Below are 14,573 nucleotides of genomic sequence, written 5' to 3' on the forward strand. Positions count from 1 at the left end.
GAGGGCGAACTAAAGTGACACTAATACTATTATAGATCTGACCGTGATCAGTTTTGATCACTTACAGATACTATAAAAGTACAAATGCTGATTAGCGATACGCTAATCAGCGAATAAGGGACTGCGGTGAGGTGGGCTGGGCGCTAACCGATCGCTAAACTACCTAACCAAGGGACCTAAACTATACTAAAACCTATCAGTGAATACCAGTGAAAAAAAAAAGTGACAGTTTACACTGATCACTTTTTTCCTTTTCACTAGTGATTGACAGGGGCAAGAAGGGGTGATCAAGGGGTTAATTGGGGTGCTGGGAGGTGATCTGGTCTGGTGTTGGTGGGTACTCACAGTGATGTGTGCTCCTCTGCTCCTCTGCTGGAACCAACCGACGAAAAGAAGGAGCAGAGGAGCACAGCAGCCATTTAACCACATAATATTTACTAAATATGATTTGTTAGGCGGCTGCTGATTCGTTTTTTTGAAAATCAACAACCTGCCAACCACGATCATTGGCTGGCAGGTTGATGACGAACTTGTCTTTGAAATTTTGCCGGCCCGTCTCGCGAGAGGACGCACCGGCGCATCCACCCAGAGAAACAGGACCGCCGCAAAGACGCAATCCTGCGTACGGCGGTCCTGAGCAGGTTAAATAAACACCCATTTAGAGCAAAAATCTTAATTTTGCAGCCTTTCCTCCATCTGTCATTGTGAGATACCTGCGTTAGATTCTGTTGTTCTATTCTGTAATTTAAAAAAACACCCATTTTGGGCAAGATCCTAAATTTGAGAAATATAAGGAGAGTGTCAAATAAGGGACGTAGCCCTGGTCGTGGTGCTGCTGGTGGAGCTCCTGTTGCAGGGAGAGGACATGGTCGATCTGTGCCAGCTACACGCACAAGTGAAAAACCTCAATTGCGAGTAGGCGACAGAACCTTCAGCGGTATTTGGTCGGGCCTAATGCGGCTCTACGAATGGTGAGGCCAGAACAAGTACAGGCGATAGTAGATTGGGTTCATGTCAGTGGATCCAGTTCCTTCACATTGTCTCCCACCCAGTCCTCTGCTGAAAGATCAGAGTTGGCACCTGTCCATCAGTCTTTCACCTCACCCACTTGCAAATCAGCCAAGCAGTCTGAGCCCCAAGTCATGCAACAGTCTCCTCTGCTTTTTGATGACTCTGCTAGCTGGGTTTCCCAGGGGCATCCACCTAGCCCTGCCCAACCACTTATGTTTCAAGATGAGTACATGGGAGGACCATTGCAGCATGTCTCAGATGATGACGAAACACAGGTTCCAACTGCTGTGGCTTTCTACAGTGTGCAGACCAACAAGGAGGGCAGGGGTGAAGACTGGGTGGACGATGATGTGGAGGACGATGAGTTCCTCGACCCTACATGGAATCAAGGTCATGCAAGTGACCTGTGTAGTTCAAAGGAAGAGGCGGTGGTCGCACAGAGCCACCAGCACAGCAGAAGAGGGAGCAGGGTGCAAAAGCGGAGTGGCCTTTCCCTAGACAGTACGCCTGCTACAGCTCACCGTAGCAAGGGACCGAGCACACCAAAGTTAGCTCCAAGGAGTTCCCTTGCGTGGCAGTTCTTCAGACAATGTGCTAACAACAAGACACAAGTGGTTTGCATGCTGTGCAATCAGAGCCTGAAGCAAGGCATAAACTTTCTCAACCTGAGCACAACCTACATGATCAGGCATCTTAGTGCAAAGCACAAGCTGCAGTGGAGTAGACACCTCAAAAACCAAGAAAGGTCTCTGGCTCCTCCTGCTTCCTCTTCTACTGCAGTCACAGCCACAATAAAGCAGTGAGTGAGCGGTGGAGCCGGAGTACAGTGACCGCACCGGCCATGCTGCATTTGCATGACACCGGCCCCTCCCACAGGTATATTAGGGCATATGTGGATGGCACTAATATGGGGTGGGAAATATGTGGATGGCACTGTTATGGGTGGGAGATCTGTGGATGGCACTGTTACGGGGTGTGATCTGTGGATGCCACTATTATGGGGTGGGGGATATGTAGCTGGCACTGTTATGGGGTGGGGGATCTGTGGGTGACACATATATAGCAGTGCCATCCACAGATCCACCCACATAACAGTGCCATCCATAGATCACCCCCCATAACAGTGCCATCCACAGATCTCCTCTCCCTATTACAGTGCCATCCACAGATCACCCCCCATAACAGTGCCATCCACAGATCTCCTCTCCCTATTACAGTGCCATCCACAGATCACCCCCCATAACAGTGCCATCCACAGATCACCCCCCATAGCAGTGCTACCCACAGACCACAGATCACCCCGCCATAACAGTGCCATACACAGATCCCCCAAAACAGTGCCCCCACAGATCCCCCCATAACAGTGCCCCCCTCAGATCCCCTCATAACAGTGCCATCCACAGATCCCCCCATAACAGTGCCATCCACAGATCCCCACATAACAGTGCCACCCACAGATCTCCTCATAACAGTGCCATCCATAGATACCCCATAGTAGTGTCATGCACAGACCACCATTAGTTCAAAACCCACCAAAAGCACACATTTTGGTTAAAAATATTTATTTTCTTATTTTCCTCCTCAAAAACCTAGGTGCGTCTTATCGGCCGGTACGTCTTATAGGGCGAAAAATACGGTAGTTGTGTGGGTGCAGTTCACAATCTTTTTACCCTGCCCTGAGCCCAGTGACAGAAAAAAAATTACTTTTATCCGTCTGTTAGTTAGGTGGGCAGCGGCAGAGGCCATTTTATTCAAGCTCAGTGCACCAGCACTGCATCTGAGCTTTTGAGACAAACAAATAAAAGCTTAAAAATCCTGCACTAATAATCTTGGTTTTTTTTAAAACACATTTTTTGGCAATATACAAAATCTGGTGCCTTTGCAGGATTAGTCAGTGTACAATTTAAGCTAGAAATATAGCCATAATTCTCTGGGTTTTAAAAAAAACAACCTTTCTTGGCAAAATGCACTATTTTACAGCCCTTGCTGCATCTGCACGTGTGAAATTCAATCGTTATATACAGCTTTCATATTCTGCCTGCTACAGGACTGTCATGGTCTTACCTTCTCACTGTTCTCCTTCGTTTGACATGTGCTGGTGGCCATCTTGGTTTCTGGGTTTCTTGTAGCCTCCCACCCTGCGGCTCCTCCTTCCCACTGGGAGGAGCTGGATGCCTAGCTCATATATATAGAAGGTCTGTGGCTTCAGTTCCTTGCTTGGTCCTCCTGTGTTCACATGCTTCTAAGACTGCTGCTGCTGCTGCTGCTTCTGGTTCCTGATCCTGGCCTCGTCTGACTACCCCGTTGGTTCCTGATCCTGGCTTCGTCTGACTACCCCGTTGGTTCCTGATCCTGGCTTCGTCTGACTACCCCGTTGGTTCCTGATCCTGGCTTCGTCTGACCACCCTCCTGGTTCCTGACCTCTGTCTACGCAAGACCCTGCTTCGGTTTAGCCATCCGTTTGGACTTTTGCTACGGCTTGATTTCCAATAAAGCCTTCTTATTTCCACTCATCTCTGTTGTACGTCTGGTTCATGGTTCCATGACATTAGGACCAAGCCATGAATTCTGACGGTACAGGGCCATCCTCGCTACCTACGCTGGTTGCCAGACTTGATCAGCAGGATCACCTGTTGGGTCGGTTCGCTGTGGCGTTGCAAACCCTGCTTGAACGCACGGCTCATTTCGCTTCCGTTGCCGATGGGTCGGTTGTCGCTCCTGGGCCCGCTCCTACTGCCGCTCCGGTTGTTGCGCCAGAGTCTACCCCGACACCTGTTGCTGCGCCTGCGGTGTCTCGGGGTATGACCGGTTCTGCCCCCCTTCCACAGCGCTTTGGGGGAGAGCCAACTCAGTGCCGAGGTTTCCTTAACCAGGTGGGCATTTATTTCGAGTTGCTGCCACATGCCTTTCCTACTGAGAGATCAAAGGTGGGCTTCTTGATCTCGCTGCTCTCGGACAAGGCCTTGGCCTGGGCCAGCCCTTTATGGGAGAACAACAATCCGGTGGTTGCCGAGTTTTCCGGTTTTGTTGCTTCTCTTCGGAAGGTATTCGATGTGCCGGCTCGTGCTGCCTCTGCTGCGAAGCTCCTTATGTCCATCAGACAGGGTTCACGATCCGTAGCTGAATACGCCATTGAGTTTCGTACCCTGGCAGCAGAGGTGGGCTGGAATAATGAGGCTCTGGTCGCTGCTTTCTCTCATGGTCTCTCGGATGCCTTGAAGGATGAGGTTGCAGCTAAGGACCTACCAGTGGAGCTTGAGTCTCTTATTTCTTTCCTGATTTTGATTGACACCAGACTCAGGGAGAGACCTTCCTTTAAGGAGAGCCTGCGGAGGCCTCCTAACAGATTGGCGCCTACGTTTGCTGTCCCACCCGTGCCTCCCTCTCCTCCCACGCCTCCTGGGGATGACTTGTCTGGGGGTGAACCCATGCAGCGGGGGTTTGCTCGCCTGTCTGAGGGGGAGAGGGTACTCCGGAGACGCGAGGGCCGATGCATGTACTGTGGTCTCGGTGGGCATTTTCGGTTGGCATGTCCGAACCGTCCGGGAGAACGCTCGCACCTGAGGTCCTGTCGGGGGCAGATCTTGGGTGGAGTCTCCTCGTCCCCGGTTTCCCGTGTTGACAAACCACTGATCACGGTTGTCCTCTCCTGGGTCGGGGGCTCGGTGACGACCCAGGCGTTGGTGGACTCTGGTGCTGGTGGTTTGTTCATTGATAGAGTGTTCGTTGCCGCCAATTCCATTCCTCTGCAGCCTCGAGGTTCCCCACTGGCTCTTGAGGCGATAGACGGCAGACCCCTTCTGCCGCCACACGTGACTCATGAGACCCTTCCAGTGGGGATAGCCATTGGTGCCGTTCACAGAGAGTCGGTCTGTCTCCAGGTTATTTCGTCTCCACACTACTCGGTGGTCTTGGGGTACCCCTGGCTCCAGAAGCATAATCCGACTTTCGATTGGAGATCGGTAGAGATCCTCTCGTGGTCACCGCAGTGTGGGGCTAGTTGCATCCATGGGCCTGTCAAGTTGCTGTGTACTTCCTCGGACTCTCTGTTGCCTCCTGAATACGAAGAGTACCGGGATGTATTCGATAAGGTGCGCGCGGTTGCCCTACCTCCGCACCGCCCATACGATTGTGCCATAGAGTTACAATCCGGTGCCGTTCCTCCTCGTGGCAAAGTCTATCCACTGTCGGTAGCGGAGAATGAGGCCATGGAGGAGTACGTGAGGGAGGCGCTTTCACGCGGACACATTCGCAAATCCTCGTCCCCGGCAGGGGCTGGATTTTTCTTTGTGAAAAAGAAGGGCGGCTAGTTGAGGCCTTGCATCGATTACAGGGGTCTCAATCGCATCACGATCAAAAACGCTTACCCGATACCCTTGATTTCCGAGCTGTTCGATCGCCTCAAAGGGGCCACGGTCTTTACCAAACTCGACCTGAGGGCGGCATATAACCTGGTAAGGATCAAGGCGGGCGATGAGTGGAAGACCGCGTTTAACACCAGGACCGGTCATTATGAATCCTTGGTTATGCCCTTTGGGTTGTGCAATGCGCCCGCAGTCTTCCAGGAATTCATCAACGATGTTTTCCGTGACCTGTTGCAGCAGTGTGTGGTGGTCTATTTGGATGACATCTTGGTATATTCTGCATCCATGGAGGCCCACATTCTGGATGTCAGACGAGTGTTGCAACGCTTACGAGAGAACAAGCTGTTCGGTAAGCTTGAGAAATGCGAATTTCACCGATCCCAGGTAACCTTCTTAGGTTACATCATTTCCGCTGAGGGGTTCTCCATGGATCCTGAGAAGGTTTCGGCTGTCTTACAGTGGCCCCAGCCCAGTGGGCTTCGTGCCCTGCAGCGCTTTTTGGGCTTCGCCAATTATTATCGGAAGTTCATCAGGGACTTTTCCATGCTAGCCAAGCCTCTCACGGATCTGACCAGGAAGGGCAGTAATCCCCAGGTCTGGCCGCTCGAGGCCATCCGAGCTTTTGAGGCTCTAAAGTCCGCCTTTGTGTCGGCTCCGATTCTGTCGCATCCCAACCCTGGGTTGCCTTTTGTCCTCGAGGTGGACGCGTCTGAGACGGGAGTAGGCGCCCTCCTGTCTCAGCGTAGAACACCAGAGGGTCCTCTGCTTCCTTGTGGGTTTTACTCCCGGAAACTGTCTTCCGCGGAGTGCAACTATCAGATTGGTGACAGGGAGTTATTGGCCATCGTGCAGGCCCTTAAAGAATGGAGGCACTTGCTCGAGGGCTCGGTGGTTCCGGTTCTCATCCTGACGGACCACAAGAATCTGACCTACCTCTCTGAGGCCAAGAGATTGACACCACGTCAGGCCAGATGGGCTCTGTTCTTGTCACGTTTTAATTACGTGGTCTCCTACCTACCCGGTTCCAAGAACATCAGAGCGGATGCCTTATCACGGCAGTACTCCGAGCTGTCCGGGGAGGAGTCGATTCCGACTTCGGTCATACCTCCGAATCAGATCCTGGCCGCTATTCGCACCAGCCTGACCTCTCCCCTGGGTGAGCAGATTTTGGCGGCTCAGTCTGGTGCTCCCTCTGGGAGACCCAACGGCAGATGTTTTGTGCCTGAGGAGTTGCGCACTCGGTTGTTGCGAACCTACCATAACTCCAAGGCCGCGGGGCATCCTGGAAAGAATCAGCTGTCCTGGGCTGTTTCACGTCTGTTCTGGTGGCCTTCTCTACGTTCCGACATCGCCGCATATGTAGCGGCATGCTCCGTTTGTGCCCAGAGTAAGTCCCCTCGGCACCTTCCGTTGGGCCTTTTGCAACCCATAGCCACCGGGGAGCGTCCATGGTCACACCTGGGGATGGATTTCATTGTGGACCTCCCTGCATCCCGAGGCCATACGGTCATTCTCATGATTGTGGATCGGTTTTCCAAAATGTGCCACTGTGTTCCTCTCAAGAAGTTACCCTCTGCACAAGAGTTGGCCTCGATTTTTGCCAGGGAGGTCTTCCGGTTGCACGGTTTGCCCAAGGAGATTGTGTCGGATCGGGGGAGTCAGTTTGTGTCCAGGTTCTGGCGCGCCTTTTGCTCCCAGTTGGGGATTCATCTCTCTTTCTCCTCGGCCTACCACCCTCAGTCCAATGGGGCCGCAGAACGATCCAATCAGGCCTTGGAGCAATTCCTTCGTTGCTATGTCTCCGATCACCAAGACAATTGGGTTGACCTCCTGCCTTGGGCTGAGTTTGCCAGGAACACGGCGGTGAACTCTTCCTCTGGGACGTCTCCCTTCATGGCCAATTATGGGTTCCAACCTGCTGTTTTTACGGAGGTATTCTCTCCCCAGGATACTCCGGCTGTGGAGGATCACCTTTCCGTCCTACGTACTTCTTGGGTACAGATCCAGAGGTCCCTTGAGGTCTCTGCGCAACGCCAGAGACTCCAGGCTAATCGCAGACGAGCGCCCGCTCCTTCCTACCAGGTCGGAGACCGTGTATGGTTGTCCACCCGCAACCTCAACCTTCGAGTGCCCACTCCCAAGCTGGCGCCTCGCTTTGTTGGTCCCTTCCGAGTGCTTCACAGGGTAAACCCGGTAGCCTATGCCCTTGCGCTTCCTCCTGGCATGCGGATCTCCAACGTGTTTCATGTCTCCCTGTTGAAGCCATTGGTGTGTAATCGTTTCACTTCCTCGGTTCCTCGGCCCCGTCCGATCCAAGTGGGCAATCGTGAGGAATATGAGGTGAGCAATATCCTGGACTCACTCCTGGTCTGCGGTCGGTTGCAGTTTTTGGTCCATTGGCGTGGTTATGGTCCAGAGGAGCGTTCCTGGGTTCCCTCCGCAGATGTCCATGCTCCTGCGTTGCTCCGAGCCTTCCACGCACGCTTCCCTCTGAAACCGTTCCTTACTCCGCGGAGGAGGGGCCCTTGAGGGGGAGGTACTGTCATGGTCTTACCTTCTCACTGTTCTCCTTCGTTTGACATGTGCTGGCGGCCATCTTGGTTTCTGGGTTTCTTGTAGCCTCCCACCCTGCGGCTCCTCCTTCCCACTGGGAGGAGCTGGATGCCTAGCTCATATATATAGAAGGTCTGTGGCTTCAGTTCCTTGCTTGGTCCCCCTGTGTTCACATGCTTCTAAGACTGCTGCTGCTGCTGCTGCTTCTGGTTCCTGATCCTGGCCTCGTCTGACTACCCCGTTGGTTCCTGATCCTGGCTTCGTCTGACTACCCCGTTGGTTCCTGATCCTGGCTTCGTCTGACTACCCCGTTGGTTCCTGATCCTGGCTTCGTCTGACCACCCTCCTGGTTCCTGACCTCTGTCTACGCAAGACCCTGCTTCGGTTTAGCCATCCGTTTGGACTTTTGCTACGGCTTGATTTCCAATAAAGCCTTCTTATTTCCACTCATCTCTGTTGTACGTCTGGTTCATGGTTCCATGACAAGGACATTTAGTAAGTAGTACAGATGGGGCTTGGGATCGGAACTTCAATGAAAGCTATTATTATAAAAGGTTTAGGCATTAAGGAAGTGAGTAAGCGGTGCACCGGCCGCATTTGCATTACACCGGCATCTCCTCCCTCCCCCGTCCAGGTGATACATCGCAGTCCAAAACGTTATATACAGCTTTCATATTCTGTTAGTAAAAAACACACTTTTTTGGTAATATACAACATCTGGTGCAATATACAACGTCAGTGTGCAATTTAAGCTAGAAATACAGCCATAATTTTCTGGGTTTTTAAAAACACCCTTTTTGTGCAAAATACACTATTTTATAGCCCTAGCTGCATCCGTGCATGTGAAATTCAATCGTTATATACAGCTTTCAAATTTTTTTTGTAAAAAAAACACCCTTTTTTTTGCAAAATACTTAATATTGCAGCCCTTGCTGCATCTGTGATTGTTAAAAACAAGTTTTAAAAAAATTAAAAAAATTTGGGATTTAAAAAAACACCCATTTTTGGCAATATCCAACACCTGGTGAATTTGCAGGATTAGTCAGTGTGCAATTTAAGCTAGAAATACACCTATAATTTTCTGGGTATTTAAAAACAATTTTTGTGCAAAATTTACTATTTTACAGCCCTTGCTGCATCAACATGTGTCAAAATTCAAGGGTTATATGTTGCTGTCATATTCTGTTATTAAATATAGACCCATTTTGGGCAAAAAACTGAATTTTGCAGCCTTTGTTGCATATGTCATGTGGTGTGGTAACTGTACTCCGGCCCCACCGCTCACTCACTGCTTTATTGCCTAAACATTTTATAATAATAGATTTCATTGAAGTTCCGATCCCCAGCCCCATCTGTACTACTTACTAAATGTCCTGTAGCAGGCAGAGCAGGGTGGGCAGCAGGCCGTAACTCACTGACATCACGTGCCTGCGCCACCTACTTTATTCATAACGTAGGCGGCGCAGGCATGTGACATCAGTGAGTTACGGCCGACCGCCCACCCTGCTCTGCCTGCTACAGGACATTTACTAAGTAGTACAGATGGGGCTGGGGATCGGAACTTCAATGAAATCTATTATTATAAAATGTTTAGGCAATAAAGCAGTGAGTGAGCGGTGGGGCCAGAGTACAGTTACCGCACTGGCCCCGCTGCATTTGCATGACACTGGCCCCTCCCACAGGTTTAGCTCCGGTATATTAGGGCATATGTGGATGCCACTATTATGGGGTGGGGGATATATGGATGGCACTGTTATAAGGGGGGGGAGATCTGTGGATGGCACTGGTATGGGGGGTGATCTGTGGATGCCACTATTATGGGGTGGGGGATATGTGGATGGCACTGTTATGGGGTGGGGGATCTGTGGGTGACACATATATAGCAGTGCCATCCACAGATCAACCCCCCATAACAAAGCCATCCACAGATCCCTCTCCATAACAGTGCCATCCACAGATCACCCCCCATAACAGTGACATCCACAGATCACCCCCCCCATAACAGTGCCATCCACAGATCACCCCCATAACAGTGCCATCCACAGATCACCCCCCATAACAGTGCCATCCGCAGATCACCCCCCAAAACAGTGCCCCCCTCAGATCCCCCATAACAGTGCCCCCCTCAGATCCCCCCATAACAGTGCCATCCATAAATCCCCCCATAAGAGTGCCACAGTGCCACCCACAGATCCCACCATAACAGTGCCACCCACAGATCCCCCATAGTAGTGTCATGCACAGACCACCATTAGTTCAAAACCCACCAAAAGCACACCTTTTGGTAAAAAAAAAATGTTTTCTTATTTTCCTCTGGGCCGGTGCATTTTAAGGAACAAAAAATATGGTACATACTTTAGATACTGTGGTTATATTCTTCTATTAATAAAACACCCTTTATGGGCAAAATACAAAAGGGTCGAAGTAGGCAACACAACCTGCAGAGGTATTTGGTCGGGCCTAATGCAGCTCTACAAATAGGGAGGCCAGAACAAGTACAGGCGATAGTAGATTGGGTGGCTGACAGTGCCTCCAGTTCCTTCACATTGTCTCCCACCCAGTCTCCTGCTGAAAGATCAGAGTTGGCACCTGCAGCCGAAGTCTATCAGTTTTTCACCTCACCCACTTTCAAATTAACCAAGCAGTCTGAGCCCCAAGTCATGCAGCAGTCTCTTCTGCTTTTTGATGATTCTGTTAGCAGTTTTTTTTTTTGCCCCAGTAGTGGAAGAGATTGAGTGCACTGATGCCCAACCACTTGAAAATGTGCAGACCGACAAGGAGGGCAAGGGTAAAGACTGGGTGGAAGATGATGTGGAGGACGATGAGGTCCTCGACCCCATATGGAATCAAGTTCATGCGAGTGACCTAAGTAGTTTGGAGGAAGAGTCAGTGGTCGCACAGACCCACCAGCACAACAGAAGAGGGAGCAGGGTGCAAAAGCGGAGTGGCCTTTCCCTAGACAGTACGCCTGCTACAGCCCACCGTAGCAAGGGACCAAGCACACCAAAGTTAGCTCCAAGGAGTTCCCTTGCGTGGCAGTTCTTCAGACAATGTGCTAACAACAAGACACAAGTGGTTTGCACGCTGTGCAATCAGAGCCTGAAGCGAGGCATGACCAGTCATTTAAGTGCAAAAGCGAGAGCTGCAATGGCGTAGACACCTCAAAACCCAAGAAAGGTCTCTGACTCCTCCTGCTTCCTCTTCTGCTGCAGTCTCGGCCTCTCCATCCACGTCTGGAGTTACAGTGCCACCTGCCACCCCGCAAACAGAGGATCTGCCAGCAACACCACCACCTGGGTCACCAAGCATCTCCACAATGTCCCACGGAAGCGTTCAGCTCTCCATCTCCCAAAAGGAGCGGAAGCGGAAGTACCCCGCTACCCACCCACGATCTCTAGCCCTGAATGCCATCATTTATAAATTACTGGCCTTTGAAATACTGTCATTCCATCTGGTGGAGACGGAGAGTTTTAAAGGCCTGTCCCACAGTACGTCGTGCCCAGCTGCGACTACTTTTCCAGACGAGCCATCCCTTCCCTGACAAAATCAGGTGTGCACTGTGCAATGCCATCTGTGGCAAGGTGCACCTGACTACGGATACATGGACCAGTAAGCACGGTCAGGGACGTTATATCTTCATCGCATCACACTGGGTAAATGCAGTGGCGGCTGGGCCGGAGGCGGATAGCAGTTTGGCGCATGTCCTTCCACCACCGAGGATTGCCGGGCGCTTCAGTTTGCCTCCTGTTGCTTCCTCCTCCTACTCCGCTTCCTCATCTTCTACTGGCTCCTCATCCGGTCAGCGTAACACCTTCACCACCAAATTCCGCACAACCAGGGGTAAACGACAGAAGGCAGTTTTAAAACTTATCTGTTTAGTGGAAAAAACCTGTGGCGAAACCAACCTCGCCACTGGGTTTTGGAGAGGGCTGTTTAAAAGCCTCTTGCCTCAGGATTATGGCCCATAGTAACTTTAAAGGAGAAAACAGACCGGCCGCACAGCTTAAATCTGTCTGTAGAATTGTATTTTATGTTATTATGCGTTCGGTTAAATTGTATGTTATGTGAGGGCACCCAGATAGCTAATATTATTGTATTTGTGTATTCTGAGTGCCATTCACCTAATGATATGCACTCAGACTTCAGCTATCTGGGGATATGTTAAATGTCTGTGTTTGCTGTGGGGGTGTGCCATTGTGTGTTTGGGTGGTGATTCCTGTCCTGTTGTCTCCACATGTGTATTGGTGATCTCCCCTTTGTCCTGAGAGATAATTGGATTGTCTTCGGTCGTCTCCGGGACAGAGGGGAGGAAACCATGATGCATTGTGGGGATATGTTGTATCTGCAACAAACTGTAATAAAAACCAGGCTGGGTGTGCCAGCACTTCAGATCACTGCTTGACCCTCAACACGGAGCCTTGTCTCGTTATTGGGGGGATTCCCTGTATGCTGTTGGAGACTGATTGCCAGGAGTGTAAGCTGACTGATACGCTTTTCCTGTTCGTCTGCCGGCAGCTATCCGCGAGGTTCCAGTTTGGAGTGCTATTTTGTATCCAGTTCGGGAGGTTGGTGTTCTGCAGTAGCTGTGCCTGTCTCTCGGAAAGGGGCATATCGCCTAAACGGATTTTAACCCCTTGTCTGCTGAAACGGTGCCGTTACATTGGTGGCAAGCGGCGGGATCGTTCCTACAGCCAGAAGGACAGCTACAGGAGACACCATTTCTTTGGATTTTACAACTGCATGTCTCAGTACAGTGACCCTAAAAGCACCAGGATGGAACCAGCAGTGGAGTACAGATACTCTGTGGAGGAATTTGACCGTATGATGTGGTTGCGGCTGAACTTCTTCGGACCCAATCCAGGTGAGAAATACGTGAAGTTCGTGAGGAGTCTAGTGTCTAAGACCCTACTATACCGGGCAGAAGGTGACGGTCAGCTGCCACGTTGGGTGGACCTCCATCGGAAGTTACGGTTGCGGGACAGTGGGAGCCCAGTCTCCATTCCCCAGCGGCAGTGTGAAGTGCAGGGAGGGGAGAGCAGCGGCCTCCCTCCCCAGCGGCAGGCTGAGTTACAGGGGGCAGAGGTAGTTGTTCCTGCCCCCCAGCAGCAGAGTGAGATGCCGGGAAGGCAGTGTGAAGTGCAGGGAGAGGAGAGCAACGGCCTCCCTCCCCAGCGGCAGGCTGAGTTACAGGGGGCAGAGGTAGTTGTTCCTGCCCCCCAGCAGCAGAGTGAGATGCCGGGAAGGCAGTGTGAAGTGCAGGGAGGGGAGAGCAGCGGCCTCCCTCACCAGCGGCAGGCTGAGTTACAGGGGGCAGAGGTAGTTGTTCCTGCCCCCCAGCAGCAGCATGATTTTTTGGGAATTGGGAGCCGAGTGTCCATTCCCCAGCGGCAGACGGAGTTACAGGGGGCAGAGACAGTCGGTCCTGTCCCCCAGCGGCAGAGTGTCCTACAGGGAATAGAGAGCCCAGTCTCCTTTCCCCAGCAGCAGGACATTGTATTGGGAGCGGAGGCGGTCGGTCGCCCTCCCCAGCGGCTGGAAGTATGTATGGGAGAGGAGCTCGTTACCCCCTCTCCCCAGCGGCAGCTTAACGCACCAGGGGGAGACAGTAAGCCCCACAACTGTGCAGATGGGACCGTGGTCTCTGCACTCACAGCACAGGGGGTAGGGACAGTCGGTCCTGTCCCCCAGCAACAGGGCTGTTTAGCCAAAGGGGAGACAGTCGGTTTCCCCCTCCAACAACCAGACTCCAACCAGGCTTCTTCCGTGGTAGTGATGGCACCAGGGCAGAGTCCCGCTGATCCCTGCCCACAAAGCAACCTCCACTCCAAGCCAGGGAGCAACTCAGAGACCGGGAGTACCAGCTACCAATATAACCTTGGTGGATTCACTGGACAGAGACAGCCTACTAAATTCAACAGGTCCAGTATTGGGTTGTGGGTGGGCTGCCAGACTAACTCAGGTACCGACCGGCGTGAGGTCAGGTATCTGGTTAGTCTTCCCTGGGGGGGGGGAGATGTGTGGCGAAACCAACCTCGCCACTGGGTTTTGGAGAGGGCTGTTTAAAAGCCTCTTGCCTCAGGATTATGGCCCATAGTAACTTTAAAGGAGAAAACAGACCGGCCGCACAGCTTAAATCTGTCTGTAGAATTGTATTTTATGTTATTATGCGTTCGGTTAAATTGTATGTTATGTGAGGGCACCCAGATAGCTAATATTATTGTATTTGTGTATTCTGAGTGCCATTCACCTAATGATATGCACTCAGACTTGAGCTATCTGGGGATATGTTAAATGTCTGTGTTTGCTGTGGGGGTGTGCCATTGTGTGTTTGGGTGGTGATTCCTGTCCTGTTGTCTCCACATGTGTATTGGTGATCTCCCCTTTGTCCTGAGAGATAATTGGATTGTCTTCGGTCATCTCCGGGACAGAGGGGAGGAAACCATGATGCATTGTGGGGATATGTTGTATCTGCAACAAACTGTAATAAAAACCAGGCTGGGTGTGCCAGCACTTCAGATCACTGCTGACCCTCAAGACGGAGCCTTGTCTCGTTATTGGGGGGATTCTCTGTATGCTGTTGGAGACTGATTGCCAGGAGTGTAAGCTGACAGAATGCTTTTCCTGTTCGTCTGCTGACAGTTATTT

General features: G+C 51.5%; 1 protein-coding gene across 1 annotated transcript in view; it reads right to left on the reverse strand.

Moving 5' to 3' along the window:
• The window catches only part of PTH2R (parathyroid hormone 2 receptor), a 1,033,981-nt gene that overhangs the window by 375,533 nt on the left and 643,875 nt on the right, over nt 1-14,573 (reverse strand). The gene's annotated exons all lie outside the window — the stretch shown is intronic.

Source organism: Bufo gargarizans, chromosome 8 (assembly GCF_014858855.1).
Source record: "Bufo gargarizans isolate SCDJY-AF-19 chromosome 8, ASM1485885v1, whole genome shotgun sequence".
NCBI classification, from domain to species: Eukaryota; Metazoa; Chordata; class Amphibia; order Anura; family Bufonidae; genus Bufo; species Bufo gargarizans.